General features: G+C 37.3%; 1 long non-coding RNA gene across 1 annotated transcript; it reads right to left on the bottom strand.

Moving 5' to 3' along the window:
• Window positions 1-6,450: 6,450 nt before the first annotated feature.
• Window positions 6,451-12,214, bottom strand: LOC140524205 (uncharacterized). Its single transcript, XR_011973604.1, has 2 exons — window positions 12,037-12,214; window positions 6,451-6,516 (listed from the first exon to the last, which is right to left on the bottom strand). It is a non-coding gene; the product is annotated as an uncharacterized lncRNA (long non-coding RNA).
• Between the last annotated feature and the right edge of the window lie 1,866 nt (window positions 12,215-14,080).

The following is a 14,080-nucleotide window of genomic DNA, read 5'->3' as shown; positions in this document are numbered from 1 at the left end:
ATGGCCCTTGCCAAAAAGACCTTCTATGGAAAGAGTTTATGATCTAATAGAAGTTGGGAAGGACACTTGATTTCATGGGCCAGGGTAATGAATTACTGACATTTAATCAGTGGAGTTGGATGTACAACTTGCCTCTACTTCTCTATACCTGGGCGCTTTGGCCCGAGTCTCCAAATTATCTTGTATTTGTGTATTATGCTATATTTATATGCATACATGGTATCATATAATAAAATGTAAGCACCTTGAGGGGAGGAGCGGTTGTTGGTTTTTGTTTTTGTTTTTATTTTCTGTGTTTCCAGTGCCTAGCACTACACCTGACATTTGATAGGTATTTAATAAATACTAGTTGATTGATTGACTCTATTACTTTTTAGATCCTTTCAAGTTCTAAATTTATGGTTTTGTGATCCGAAGGCATAAGCACAAACATATATGAAGGACTGTCATCTCCTTCAGATCGTCTGTTACGCTGTAAGAGAGTTATATAATGAGAGTCTATTCTCTCTATCAGAGGGTAGACTATCTTCAGAAGGAAGAAGGAGGAGGAGGAGGAAAAGTGAGAGGAGGAAAAAGAGGAGGAGGAGATAGAAGAAAGTCTGCACAGATCTTAGCACATATCAGACTTTTAATAAAAAACATTGATTGGTGAATGCATTGAATTTGCTCATTGGATTATAGCACAGAACTTTCTTTTCACTGTTTTCCCTCACTATTATTGCCTTTTGATCTCTTATCATTAGCAAGTCATAATAGTCAACAGACCCATCATGCACCCAGGCCTATAGCTAGAAATACACTCACCTTGGGCAAAAACAGTTAAGCAAAGGGAAGGGGGAAATGCTTTGCTTGCCAAAATACTATCCAGGATATTTCCCATTTACACTTCACAAAATACTTGCCTAACACAACTTTATGTGGTGTGTGGTGCAAGATTCATTATCCCCATTTTACAAATGAGGAAAGTGAGATTCAGAAAAGCTAACTGAAGTAGCCATGGTTAGACAGCAAATAATAAAAAAGAAACTTCAAAAACGTAGATCTTTTGATGCTGAGTCCTTTGCTTCTACAACTAGAAGTGAGTTATTCAGATCCCGGGTCTCTTCTGAAGAACTAGTGTACCATCAGATTGACTCTAGGATTTATATTCAAAGAGGTGAGATTTTAAATCTAGACATTCACTATGTGATCATGTAAAAGTCACCTCAATTTTTTGAGCCTTAGTTTCCTCATCTCTAAAACACCAATAATAGCTATAATACCTACCCCTGCCATATTGTTTTGTGGCTCAAATGAAATGCATTTGTAAAAATACTTTTCAAATGTCAAAACATTATGTAAATGCCAGTTACTGTTAGAATTATTTTAAGGAGGAAGGAAGGAAGGAAGGAAGGAAGGAAGGAAGGAAGGAAGGAAGGAAGGAAGGAAGGAAGGAAGAAAGAAAGAAAAAGAAAGAGAGAGAAACAGAGAGAGAGAAAAAGAGAGGGAGGGAGGGAGAGAGAGAAGGTAGGAGGAAGGAGAGGAGAAGAGAGGAGAGGAGAGGAGAGGAGAGGAGAGGAGAGGAGAGGAGAGGAGAGGAGAGGAGAGGAGAGGAGAGGAGACGAGAGGAGAGGAGAGGAGAGGAGAGGGAAAACATTCTTAAAATTTTCCTGCATCAAGCATTGTGCTAAATGCTAAGGTTACAACTGAGAAAAGAAAGTGAAAGACTCCAACCTCTGAAGGAGCTTAAACTAAATCGGAGAGATGACACCTGAAAGTTCAGCTACATAAATTGGTTGTTGTCCTTCGTCTTCAAAGAGGACCAAAACGACATCACCATGATAAAGTGAAATTTCAGTGTGTCTGACTGTGGCTGAGCAGACCAATACAAGGTCAGAATGCTCCACCACAGGTTGGGCACAGATAGTCCATATGAATATTTGGGGTGGATATCCCAAATTTGTGCGTCCTGCATTTACTTTGTGCTGTCTCAGTTCTGCTTTGCTCAAAGAGCACAGCACCTTTTCTTATGTGGGCATGCCATGCTGAGTGATCCTGTGCCAGTGTCTCCCATGTTACACAGTCAAATCCAAAGTTCTTGAGAGAGACCTTGAAGTGTCCTTGTATCGCTTCCTCTGGCCACTATGTGATCACCTGCCCCATGCAAGTTTTCCATAAAATAGTCATTTTGGCAAGCATACATTTTTCATTTGAACAAAGTGACCCTCCCTTCAGAGTTGTGCTCTCTGAAGCATAGTTTGAATACTTAGCAGGTCAGCTTGAGCAAGGACTTCAATGTCTGGTACCTTATCCTGCCAGGTGATCCTCAGAGTCTTCCTACGAGTTCAAATGGAAGCGATTCAATTTCCTGGCATGGTGCTGGTAGACTGTCCATGTTTCACAAGCATATAATAATGAGGTCAGCACAACGGCTCTGTAGACCTTCAATTTGGTAGTCTAATACAGTGTATGGCAAAGTCAATGGGTCTTTAAGTTCCATCAGCAGGTCATTTGAAAGTGTCAGGTGTCTGGAGGGTGGACAGGCAGAGCAGATAACTATAGTACTCAACTTGACAGTCAGTAGGACTTAAGTGCGAATCTTGTCTTTCTATCTTATCTTTATGATCTTGTACAAGAATTTTAACCTAGCAGGCCACAGATTTCTTATCTATAAAATAAAACATTTGGCTTGGATGACCTTAACATCCTTTACAATTCTAAATCTATTATCCTGTGATCTAAAGTGCTGCTTCTAACACCTACTATCTATGCGACCCTAGACAAGTCCCTCCTCAGGATTGCCCGCCTAAGTCACCGAAGGCTGTGATCCTGGGTGGTGAGAGCAGTTCCCACATCAGGAGTTTCCATTATTAAGGACATTTAAGTTGTAGATCCTTTGTCTCTACTCTTCTAAACTCCCAGATGTCAAGTTTTTGGGACCCCCAAAGTACCACCTTAATGAATCGGAATTGTCTATCTCTGCTCATATAAAGATGTATCCCCTACCCGTCACACATACTGTGTATTTCCTTGTGAATTTTGCCTCAAGGAACTATAAGAATAGTATTTTACTCAGAGTTAAAAAGTGTTTTGTAATGGTTAGAGAACCAGAGTTAGGTAAAACTGGTTCAGTTTCTGCCTTTTACACCAACTACCTGGTACTCCAGGGCAGCTAGGTGGTTCAGTGGATGGAGTGCTGATCCTGAGTTAAGAGGTCCTGAGTTCAAATGCAGTCTCACACACTTACTAGCTGTGTGACCCTGGGTAAGTCACTTAATCCTGTTTGCCTCAGTTTTCTCATTTGTAAAATGAGCTGGAGAAGGAAATGGCAAGCCACTTCAGTATCCTTGCCAAGAATACCCCAAATGAAGTCATGAAGACTCCAGAAATGGCTGAACAGCTGATGTCCCTGGTCAAATCACTTAACCTTTAGCTTTCTTAAGCAACAATCTAAATATTTTAAATTGTGGAGCAGTAGATGATCTGAAACAGTAAAGGGAATTTTCACAATGAAGGTTTCCTCTTAAAAATGAAATCTACGATCTGGGGGGAAATGGTTCAGTGGGACATTTAGCTTAAAGAAGAGAAAATTAGGTTGAGTGGGGAGGGAGTTATGATAGCTCTCTTCACTTTGTGAAAGACTGTCATGTGCAGGAAGAGGTCAATTAGTTTAGTCTGTGTTCAAAGGGCAGAACTAAGAATAAGTAAAATTAGTTTTAAAAAAAACGATTTAAACTTGAGAAAACAACCACAAACCAAACAAACAAACAAAAATTCTTTTGTATAAATAAAGAGTTGTTACAAAGTAGAATGGACTGTCTTGAGAGATAGGAGGTTTCCTTTCCTTGGAGGTCTTCGAATAGGGTGAGACTGACCTCAAATTATCATCCATTTTAAAAACTTTTTTTATTATTCTTCATATACACACATAGATTTTTGTGGTTGTTCAGTCATTTCAGACATGTCTGACTCTTTGTGACCCCATTCAGGTTAGCTTGGCAAAGATATTGGGGCGGTTTGCCATTTCCTTCACCAGCTCATTTTACAGATGAGGAAACTGAGGGAAACAGCATTGAGTGACTTGTCCAGGGTCCAACAGCTAGTGAGTGTCTGAGACCTGATTAGAACTCAGTTAGATGACTCTTCCTGCCCTAGGCATAATGCTCTATCCACTGCATTACCTAGCAGTCCTATATACATACATGCATATATACTTACAAACATACATACATATATATACATACATATAAACATATTGTCTCCCACTACAAAATAAAAGTTATTTGATGGTACAGGCTGGTTAAATTTTGTCTTTGTATCCTCAGCACCTTGCACTGGGTTTCTAGTAGATTCAGTAAACATTTAAAAAGTACCAAATATGTGCCAGGCACAATGCTAAGCATTGCGTGGTAAAATAAATAAAAAGTCCTTGCCCTGCAGGAACTTACAATCAAATGAGAGGAGATAACACACAAAAAGAGGCAGGAAAAGGAGGTGACATGTTTTATAAATGCTGATTCATTGCCTGATTGATTGACAAGTTGATTTGTGGCTCGTCACTACCAGCAGCAGTACCTTTCTGGGGGTTCTCAGATTCTGCTATTCAAGAGTGACTCATGAGAAATAGTGCACAGACCCATATCTACCCTCCTCCTACACTTCCAGTCTTTTTATAACTTATGCCTCACCCAAATACTGTTCAATCTAGTGATTCTGCTCTCCTGACTGTTCCATGAACAAGACATATCTCTCAGCTCCAAGCATTTTCTCTGGATATTCCTCATTTTTGAAATGTTCTCCCTCTTCAAATCTGCCTTCTGACTTCCCTTGCTTTAAGATCCAACTAAAATCCCATCTTTTCACAGGAAGTTTTTCCAAGCCATCTTAATCTCAGGATCTTCCCTCTGATTTTTACACACACACACACACACACACACACACACACACACACCACACACATAATATACATATATAAATTATATATATATACACATATATAGAGATCTAGCTATATGTAGATATGAATATAATATATAATTATATATATATACATATACACATATTTGTACACAAAAACATCCATCTGCCTAAATCTCTTTGTATATTAACTTTTTTTGTATATATTTGTTTGCATGTTATCTCCCCCATTAAATTTAAGCCCTTTGAGGGCAAGAACTATATTGTGCCTCCTTTTGTATACCCAGCCTTAGTACAGTTCTGGCACATACTGGGTGCTTAATCAATGTTTACCAACTGATTGATTAATCTATTGTTAAGAAGTTCAAGGGAACACATACATGCTCTGGTGCTCAACAATGAAATAGGTAGAATCAAAAACCATTTTGGGAATACGGGTTATCATTATAGTCTAATGCACACCAAAAGAAAGAGTGAAAGAAAAAAATGGAGGAAAGAAAAAATGAAGGAAGGAAGGAAGGAAGGAAGGAAGGAAGGAAGGAAGGAAGGAAGGAAGGAAGGAAGGAAGGAAGGAAAGAAAACCTTTATTTTCATTCCATGGGTTGATCTATATTAAAGAGAGAAAGCTGGAGTGAGAAAGGCACAGGTTCCCCTCCGAACACTCACTAGCTTTTTAATCATTGGAAACATCTTTGCTATTGATCTTAAAGGTTAAAAAAATAAAAACAAACAAGTAAAAACAAGTAAAAAAAAAAAAACTTTTGCTCTGTATCCCATGGGTAAGTTTTCACCCAAATAGATTTTGTAGCTAAGCTTGTCTCATCTTCTGGGGCAGACTTGGTTCAAGGAGTCATGATGGGGCTTTGTAAACGCCTTCCAATTTCTCTTCACGGCTTGCCTTACTATAAATTTGGAGCCTGTAAAATGATTTTACATAAAACAGTAGCTGATCAGTCATTCTATTTGCAATATTCCTTCCCTTGCCTCCCCTTACTTTCCCTTCTCTCCCCTTCTCTATAGGAGTGTTTATTTAAGTCTGAAACCACATTACTTTAAGAAGCAATAATGTTGGAATGAATTCTTTGTTTGGAGCATGTGGAGGTGAATGTGGCCTCTAAAATTATACTTTTTAAATAGATGCAATTTTTATGTAATAAATTGCAGACTGCTTTCCTTTCATTTATGTTTGGACAACACATGGCAAAAAAAAATTACAGATGATGGGTTTTGAAATTCTAATACTTTAACAAAAGAGTTTTAGGTTACTAAGCCCAAACCACACCCTTCCCCCCACTAAGTGGAGCATGATAATGAAGTTCAACTGGTGATGGCTGTCCAAAACAGCACAATTTAAAATGATTGTTTTCTGTTCTTGGAGGCTGCTCAGCTTCCTTCACTCTCCCTCCCACTGCTGTTGCATTCTTTTGGAAAATCCCCCATTTCCCCCCTAACACTCACCAATTTTAGTCATCATTACCTCCATACTGACAGTTACTGCCTGGTTCTTCCATTGTCCTTTACTTGATAATGTTCCATTATTTTTTTCACAATATCTTCCACAGCAAACATGAAACTGTCACAGCTTGGTGCAAAAGTAGTTTCATGAGCCTTGTCCTATATCTGGGATAATGAAATATGATATTCAATAAAATGAAAACAGGGAGTAGAAAGGGAAGAGGACAAATAAATAAAAGTACATAAATCACATATTCCAGGTAATTACAGATCAGGATCTTTAATCATTGTGGAAATAGGGTTAGGATGAGAGGGGAGTTATGTGACCATGTTTTAGAGATACCCCATTTTTTAAATAATCGATATAATTGTCTATGACCCTCAACATTGTAAATACTTTCAGATTGTCTTATAAGTCAATCAAGAAATATCAATTGAGCATTAAAGATTCAAAAGGTATCTCACAAGATGCAGTGAAGAATATCAGAAAGTTTATAAAGAAGCAGTATAGCAGATTGGAAACAGAATTAGAGTTAGGAAAATCTGGGTTTAAATTCCCAGACTGTGTGGCCATAGGCAACTCAATGATTCTCCTTGAGTCTGTTTCCTCATTTGTGAAATGGAGATCACAATACTGTTAATACCTGTCTCACAAACATTATTGTGTCTCAAATGAGATTATTTATGAAAAGCACTTTGAAAACTTGAAAATCCCATACAAATATGAATTTTTATAGAATATTAGGTTAATGGGGGTTATGTTAATAATTAATCTTCCTGCAATGATGCTTATTTTTTTTTTATAAAACTTTGGATCAGATTGCAAACACTCATCATAGATCATCCATCTATGGCATCTGTCAGTTAAGAGATTCCCCCCATGAGAACACACATAGACAACTGGGTTGATAACATGTTCCCTCCTCTGCACCACCTACAAGACACTTTTACCCTGAAAACCACTGACTCTGAATAAGGCACACAAAACCCTTACTTAAAGAAGGTCAGGTACATAGCACTCCAAAGCAGAAAGTTAAATTAGACAAACAAGGTTGCCATAATGGTCCTTTGCCAGTATAGTCCTGGTTCAGAGATCCTAAACTTAAAAACAAAATGAATTTTGGGGGCCAGTTATGCATAATCAAAGATATTTGGGGATTTGGACTATGTTTAGTGTCTGCTATTACGTGAATGGGAAGGTACCATTTGCCTATGGCACACTACTAGTGAAGGGTCCCAGAGAGCAGACATGTTATTTGTTCAGTGAGAGTGGAAGGAAAGATTTGTCTGCTAGATCAGCAGGCTTATGGGCAGTGACCCCATGATAGACATTAACGTGCTGGCCCCTAAACTTCTCCATCTTGTAGCAGCACCCCGAAAAACTGACAATATAAAACATGGTCCCTACCCTCAAGGAGATTTATTTGAGGCTATACATGAAAATATATGAGTCAGAACTTTTAACCTCAAACCGCTACATAAATGCAAATCAAAGCAAATTATAGTAATAGTACATATCCCAGAGATCATGCTCCCATCCCTATGTCCAAAGGCAAGGTGGGTCATCAGAGCTTGACTGGCTAATTGCTCCTTCAAAATTCTAGACGTAGTAACCCCTAATGGTGGTTGAGGAGTTCACTACTTTAACTCACAACCCCCCACAGTTGTACTCCCCAAGTTATTATGGGTTGTTGTCAATTAATTAAAAAGACAGTTTTTAGGAATATGCATTTGTAACATTATAGAGTAAGAACATATGATTTTAACTTCATAAAATCTCTATATCTCCTCCCCTCCTCTGACACGGTCATCACCCTTGTGTAGACCCTCATTAATTCATATCTGCACTTTCACAATAGCTTGTTTTGGTCTCCTGCTTCAAGTCTCTCAAGTATTTCTCCCCTTCATTCCATCCTCCACTGAGGTGCCAATTTGGTTTTCCAAAAACACAGATCTGACTAGGTTGACTTTTATTCCACAAACTCTAGTTATTGTGGATAATAATAATAAACTACTTTCCTCGGTTTGTATGAGGATCAAATAGCATAATATGCATAAAACATTTCCTTTTCTAGCTTCTTTCAACACTCAGATCTAATCCCACTTTCTACAGAAGCATTTCTGGTTCTTTACCTCCACCTCTCCCTCACTGCTGTTCATGACTTCTCTCTGAAAGTTACCTTCCCTTTCATCTGCGTATATTTCATATGTAGTTAGTACTTTTCATTTTTGTTTCCCCATTTGAATGTTAGTTTCTTGAAGGCAGTGTTTATGATGATTTTTTTTCCACACAATGGCTTATACATAAACACTGAATAAATTCTTGTGGATTGATTATTATAGGGTGAGTAGGGTGCTCCAGAAATGGGTGCCAAATCTTATAAGATTAGACTGAGAGAGAAAGGAGGCATATGTGATGGACCTAGCATTTTAGGACCTAGGAAACCAGAGGTTTCCAGTTGTCGTATTGGTGCAAGGTGGACACAAATATAAATCCTTTTTAGACACCTATAAGCTATGTGACATTGAGCAAACCACTTCTTTCTGCCTCAATTTCCTCCTCTGTAAATTGGGATAATAACTTTGCTTGCCTAACTGGATTTTTATGAGGTTTAGAAGGATTAATATATGTATTTCACAAAATTTAAAATGCTATATTAAAGTGTGTTATTTTTTAATTGTGGTCCCCCAAAGGAAATAAGAGTGAAGACAGAAAATTTTGACAAGCAAAATCTGAGAATTGAAAGGGAACTCGGAGGTCATCTAGTCTAATCTTCCATTGACTTGCAGTCCTCCACACAGCATCTTGGAGAGGTTCAGTTTCCACTGTTTTTTCAATCTTTCCCTAACACATTTTCCTAATCCTATTCATACTCCTTCCTTTCATGAACTCAACATTCTAGTCAAACTGGTTTATTCACAGTCTTCTGAACTTGGCGTTCTATCTTTCCCCTCTGTGCCTTTTTACAAGTGCTCTTCCAAAACTGGTATGCCCTCCCTCCCCATTCCCAACCTCCTCAGATGCAAGCCTCAGTTTATATGAGATGCCATACAGAAAGATTTTCCTGATATCTGTCACAAATAACAAAGCCCCAAGAGTTAATCTCTTCCTGTTCAGATTACACTTATCTTTTGAAGCTTTCCATCCCTAAAGTATAACGTATATACCCTTGAGGGCACACCCTTTTAATTTTTTACATTTTTATTTTTAAATTCTATGTTCAGTACTGCCCAGAAAATTGCACTTAATAACTACTTATGAGATTCAATTGGATTGGAACACCTTCAGTGCAGGGGAAAACCACTGCATCTCAAGGCAGCTCTTTCCACATTGGAATAACTCTAAGTAGTTCGGGAGGTTTTGTGGATTTTTTTTTTTTTTTGCTTATTTCCAGTCTATATTCCTCCCTTTGCATTTTCTTTTTTTAATCTTATTTTACACTCAAATGCCAGAACACAAATACAGGACAGAGAAAAAAACAAAAACATATCATAAACTCAAATATTGGAATTTAAATACAAAGTTAAAAAGAAAAAGTCATGTGCATAGCAGAATATGAGAGGATTCAATTTATGTAACAATATATTTTCATTTCAAGAAAACCTGTATGATAAATAATACTTGTGTTGAAAATTGTCCCTCTTTTATTTGCTTCCTTATGAGTTTTTCTGTTCTCTGCTATGTACTTTTTTTACTTTGTTTTTCCCCCTCCCCACACCCCCCCAAAAATATGAAGTTTAGATATTTCTCTATAGCTACAGATACATACATACACATATACATATATACATACATATATGGACATATTTTCCCAAATCTATTCTATACCTGCTTTTTGCTTTTTGTTTGTTCATAAATCTTTTTTCCTATCCCTCCTGCCTCCTATACATGACTTCTATCCACTGCCTTGCCCTCCTATTACTTGCCTTCACCCCTCCAAAGATTCCCTCCCTTATCCTCCCATTTCCATAAATCTAAACACCCTTCTATACCCTCTTTTACTTATTCCCTCACTCTCCCCTCTAAAGATTCCTCTTTTGTTCTCTTACCCCTCCTTATGCCCCTACCATTTTATTTCCTCTGAATTTAGAAGATTTTTTTTTATTCTTCTAAATATATGTGTATTGTTCCCTCTTAAGCTCATTCCCAATGGAAGTAGGTTACCAGAACTACCAGCCCTCCTCCCCATGTAATTCGTCTGTATCAGTTCTTCCTCTTGAACCTCATTTGTTTAAAATAATTACTCTGTTTAGCTATTTCTAAATGGTTTTATTTTTAAAATTTTTTGAGTGAGGGAGGGCTGTCCAAGGTCACCTCACTCAAAAAAAAAGTCAAGTGCAAGCCATGTCATCATTTCTCTGATGTCATGGTCTTCAGGAACAAAGGATGAACACAATAATAATATTTTTAAAATTAATATCATATTCAGGTTTACCCCAATCTTTGTTATGAGTTACTATAATAAGAGTCTTAGACATGCATTTTACATATATAAAAGGTAAACTGTCTTTATGAATGCCTTATAATCAGTCTTTGTGTCTACCTTATTTTTCTACCTTTTCTACCTTGTGACTACCTTATATTTCTCTTATCTATTATGTTCAGGATAATTGTTAACCAAATCTTGAAAGTCTGAGAGTTTATCAAATGTCTATTTTTTTCGTTCCAATTAATGCTTCACTTTGCAGAGCATGATATTTTTGGCTGAAGCTCCAGTTCTTTAGCTCTTCAATTTATTGTGTACAAAGACCTGCTGTCCTTTAATGTCTCTGCTACTAGGTCTTGTGTAAGCATAATTGTGGCTCCATCATATTTAAATTGTTTCAATCTTGGTGCTTTTAATATTTTATCTTGAGGATAGAGGTTTCAAAATTATACTACGGTATTCATATGAGTTTTTTATTTACATATGTATAAATATATATATGAAATAAGAAATTTTCTTTAATTATTTCTTGTGTTATTGTATCAAGATTCTTTTTTGATCATAACTTTCAGTTAGTCCAATTGTTTTTATATTTTTTTCTGCTTGATCTACTCTCCAAATCTATTGTTTTTCTTATATGATGTTTCACCTCTTCTATTTTTTTATTTGTCATATTTTGTTTAATTATTTCTTGATCTCTTATAATTTCACTGGTTTCACTTTGCCTAATTCGAATTTTTAAGATGTCATTTTCTTCCTTAAGATTCTGGATCGTCTTTTCTAATTGGTTACTTTCCTTTCATAACCTTCTTGTTTTTCTTGGATTATTCTTTTTTGCTTTTTTGTTGTTGTTATTGTTGTTGTTGTTGTTTTTAGTTTTTCCTCTGTCATTTGACTTTCAAATTCTTTTTAACGATCGCCTATAAATTCTTTTTTGGGGAGGTCATCATTTGATGTTACTTTTTGGGTGTTTCTTTACTTCAATATCCTCCTCTGAAGATGAACCGATTCCAATTATCTTTATTTCCATTTCCATTTCTAGGGTTGGAGTCCCTTTGTCTGTGCATTTTTTATTTTATTTTATTTTTGTGGTAATAGCTTAATTTTTATAATCACCTCTACTCCTGGGATGTGGGAAATAGTGCTTCTTGCCCCAAATCTTCAGTTATCCCCTCTAGCTTGGAACCAAAACCAAACCTCCATCCTCCTGTAAGTGCCCACAGCCAGGGGCTTTCTGCCCCACCAATTCTGCACTCACCAGGTGTGTGCTGGATCCTTCTCGCCCTGCTGCATTTCACAGCACACCTGGGTCTGGCATTCCTTATCAGCAGAGGTTCCCCTCAATCTTCGGTGGCTCAAATGCCCAACTCCCCCCACTGAGGGAGGGGTGAGTGTGTGAAAGTTCCTGTGGCTGGGGAGGAAGCAGCTTCTCAAACCAACTCTCCCCAGGGTTTGTAGTTTAAGTGGCTTGCTTTCAATTGTTAAAAAGGAACATAGCCTGGAGGTGTTTATTCTTCACAGGAACCAAATCTCTTCCTATAATTTTTCTGGAATTGTCCCAGGGAGACTCCAGTTGTGCCCTTATTCTTATTTATCTCCACCCACACTTTGTTCACCCTACGGGGATATTTTAACTCTTTTATGGGGGAAAATCTTGAGCCCTTGTAATTTTCTGACCTACTCTGCTTCTTCCCAGAATCCTTTCCTTCTTTGCATTTTCTACCCATTGTTCCTGCTTCTTTCCTGAGGAGCCAACCAGAAGGAAATACCTTATTCTTGTCACAGCTCTTCCAATACTTGCACAGATCCACTAACCCTTCCCTGTGTTTTCTCTTCTCCAGGCTAAATAGACCCAGTTCCTTCAACTCATCTCAAGCACTTTTATCAATTTCGTTGCCTTTCTCTGGATGACGTCTCTCTTATATCCAGCAAAAATTTCTCCCTCTGCAACTTGAACCTGATGTTGCTTATTCTACCCTCTAGGAACACGTAGAGCAAGTCTAATGCCTTTCCCACAGGAAAACCACTTATATAGTTAAAAATCCATATTATATACTACCAATTTCATCTCTTTTCCAAGATAAATACCCCTAGTTCCTCTGGACTATTCTTCAATGGCATAATAGCTAGCCTTTTACAATCCCGATTATCTTCTCCTGTAGATACTTTGTCTTGTGGCAGAAAGTTTTGTACATTTACTCATGTGATCTCCATTCACTACATGATTGTCTGGTATCTTATATAATAACAACAATGATATTAGCTAACATTTATAAGGCACTCTAAGGTTTGCAAAGTACTTTACAAAAAGTATCTCATTTGATCTTTTCCTACCTTATTATTATCCCCATTGTATAGATGATGAAACTGAGGCTGACATATTTAATAACTTGTCCACGATTGTGCATCTAGTGTGCATCTAAATCTGCACTTGAACTTAGGTGTTTCTAACTACAGATCCAGCACTCTATCCATACCACTTACCTGACTCTAGCTAACTGTACCTCACTGATAACTATAACCTCTTCTAGAGATATGAAATTTGCCTACAGACAACTGGGTATTGGGAATAAAACACCTGTCCATTTAAATGTCACATTATTTCAGATCCCAGGTAAATGTAGAATGTCAACAATCCTGAAAGTCAGTAAAGAATCAAAAGATCATCCTCACTTAAATGAAATGCAAAGGTGATTGTTTCTGTAGCATTAACTACAGAGTTGACATTTCTTTGACTACTAACCATATCATGGTCTCTTGAAACTTTTTTTTTAATTCCTGCACTCCAATATCGTTCTTTTAAAAGTCAGATTATATTTTCAGTCTGCTTCTCTGTCCTTTAGACTATTTACTTTAGAGACAATAAAACATGCTTCATTCTTCTTTGAACACTCCAGACATCTAAATTTATGTTTATTATGGTTCTTTTAAATCATTAATGGAAATTCTAGCAGACAAGAACCTCAATTTGGATTATCTGCAATTACCTGAAATACTATTGTTGGGGGTAGGTAGGGGGGGAGAGATCTTTGAAGATCAAAAGCCCTAGTTCAGACTTTGAGGTTTGTCACTTTAAACCCCATAATTAATTAAGAGCTTTTCAAAATGTCAGATTTTATGCTACCTTCTTGGCTTTTCATATATGATGAATGGGAGATGTTCGGCCAAGAGCCCCAAAATATGTAAAACATCACCTGATTCTACTTGCTGGAGAAATGACCAGGGAGATAGATGACTTACTAAGATACCAGAGATACAAGGAAGGAATGCCAATTTAGTTTAGCAAAGTTTGTCAAGGATTA

The sequence above is a fragment of the Notamacropus eugenii genome, chromosome 2, assembly GCF_028372415.1.
Source record: "Notamacropus eugenii isolate mMacEug1 chromosome 2, mMacEug1.pri_v2, whole genome shotgun sequence".
Classification (NCBI taxonomy): Eukaryota; Metazoa; Chordata; class Mammalia; order Diprotodontia; family Macropodidae; genus Notamacropus; species Notamacropus eugenii.
The sequence above is the reverse complement of the archived record's forward strand: the minus strand, read 5'-3'. Positions and strand labels throughout refer to the sequence as shown.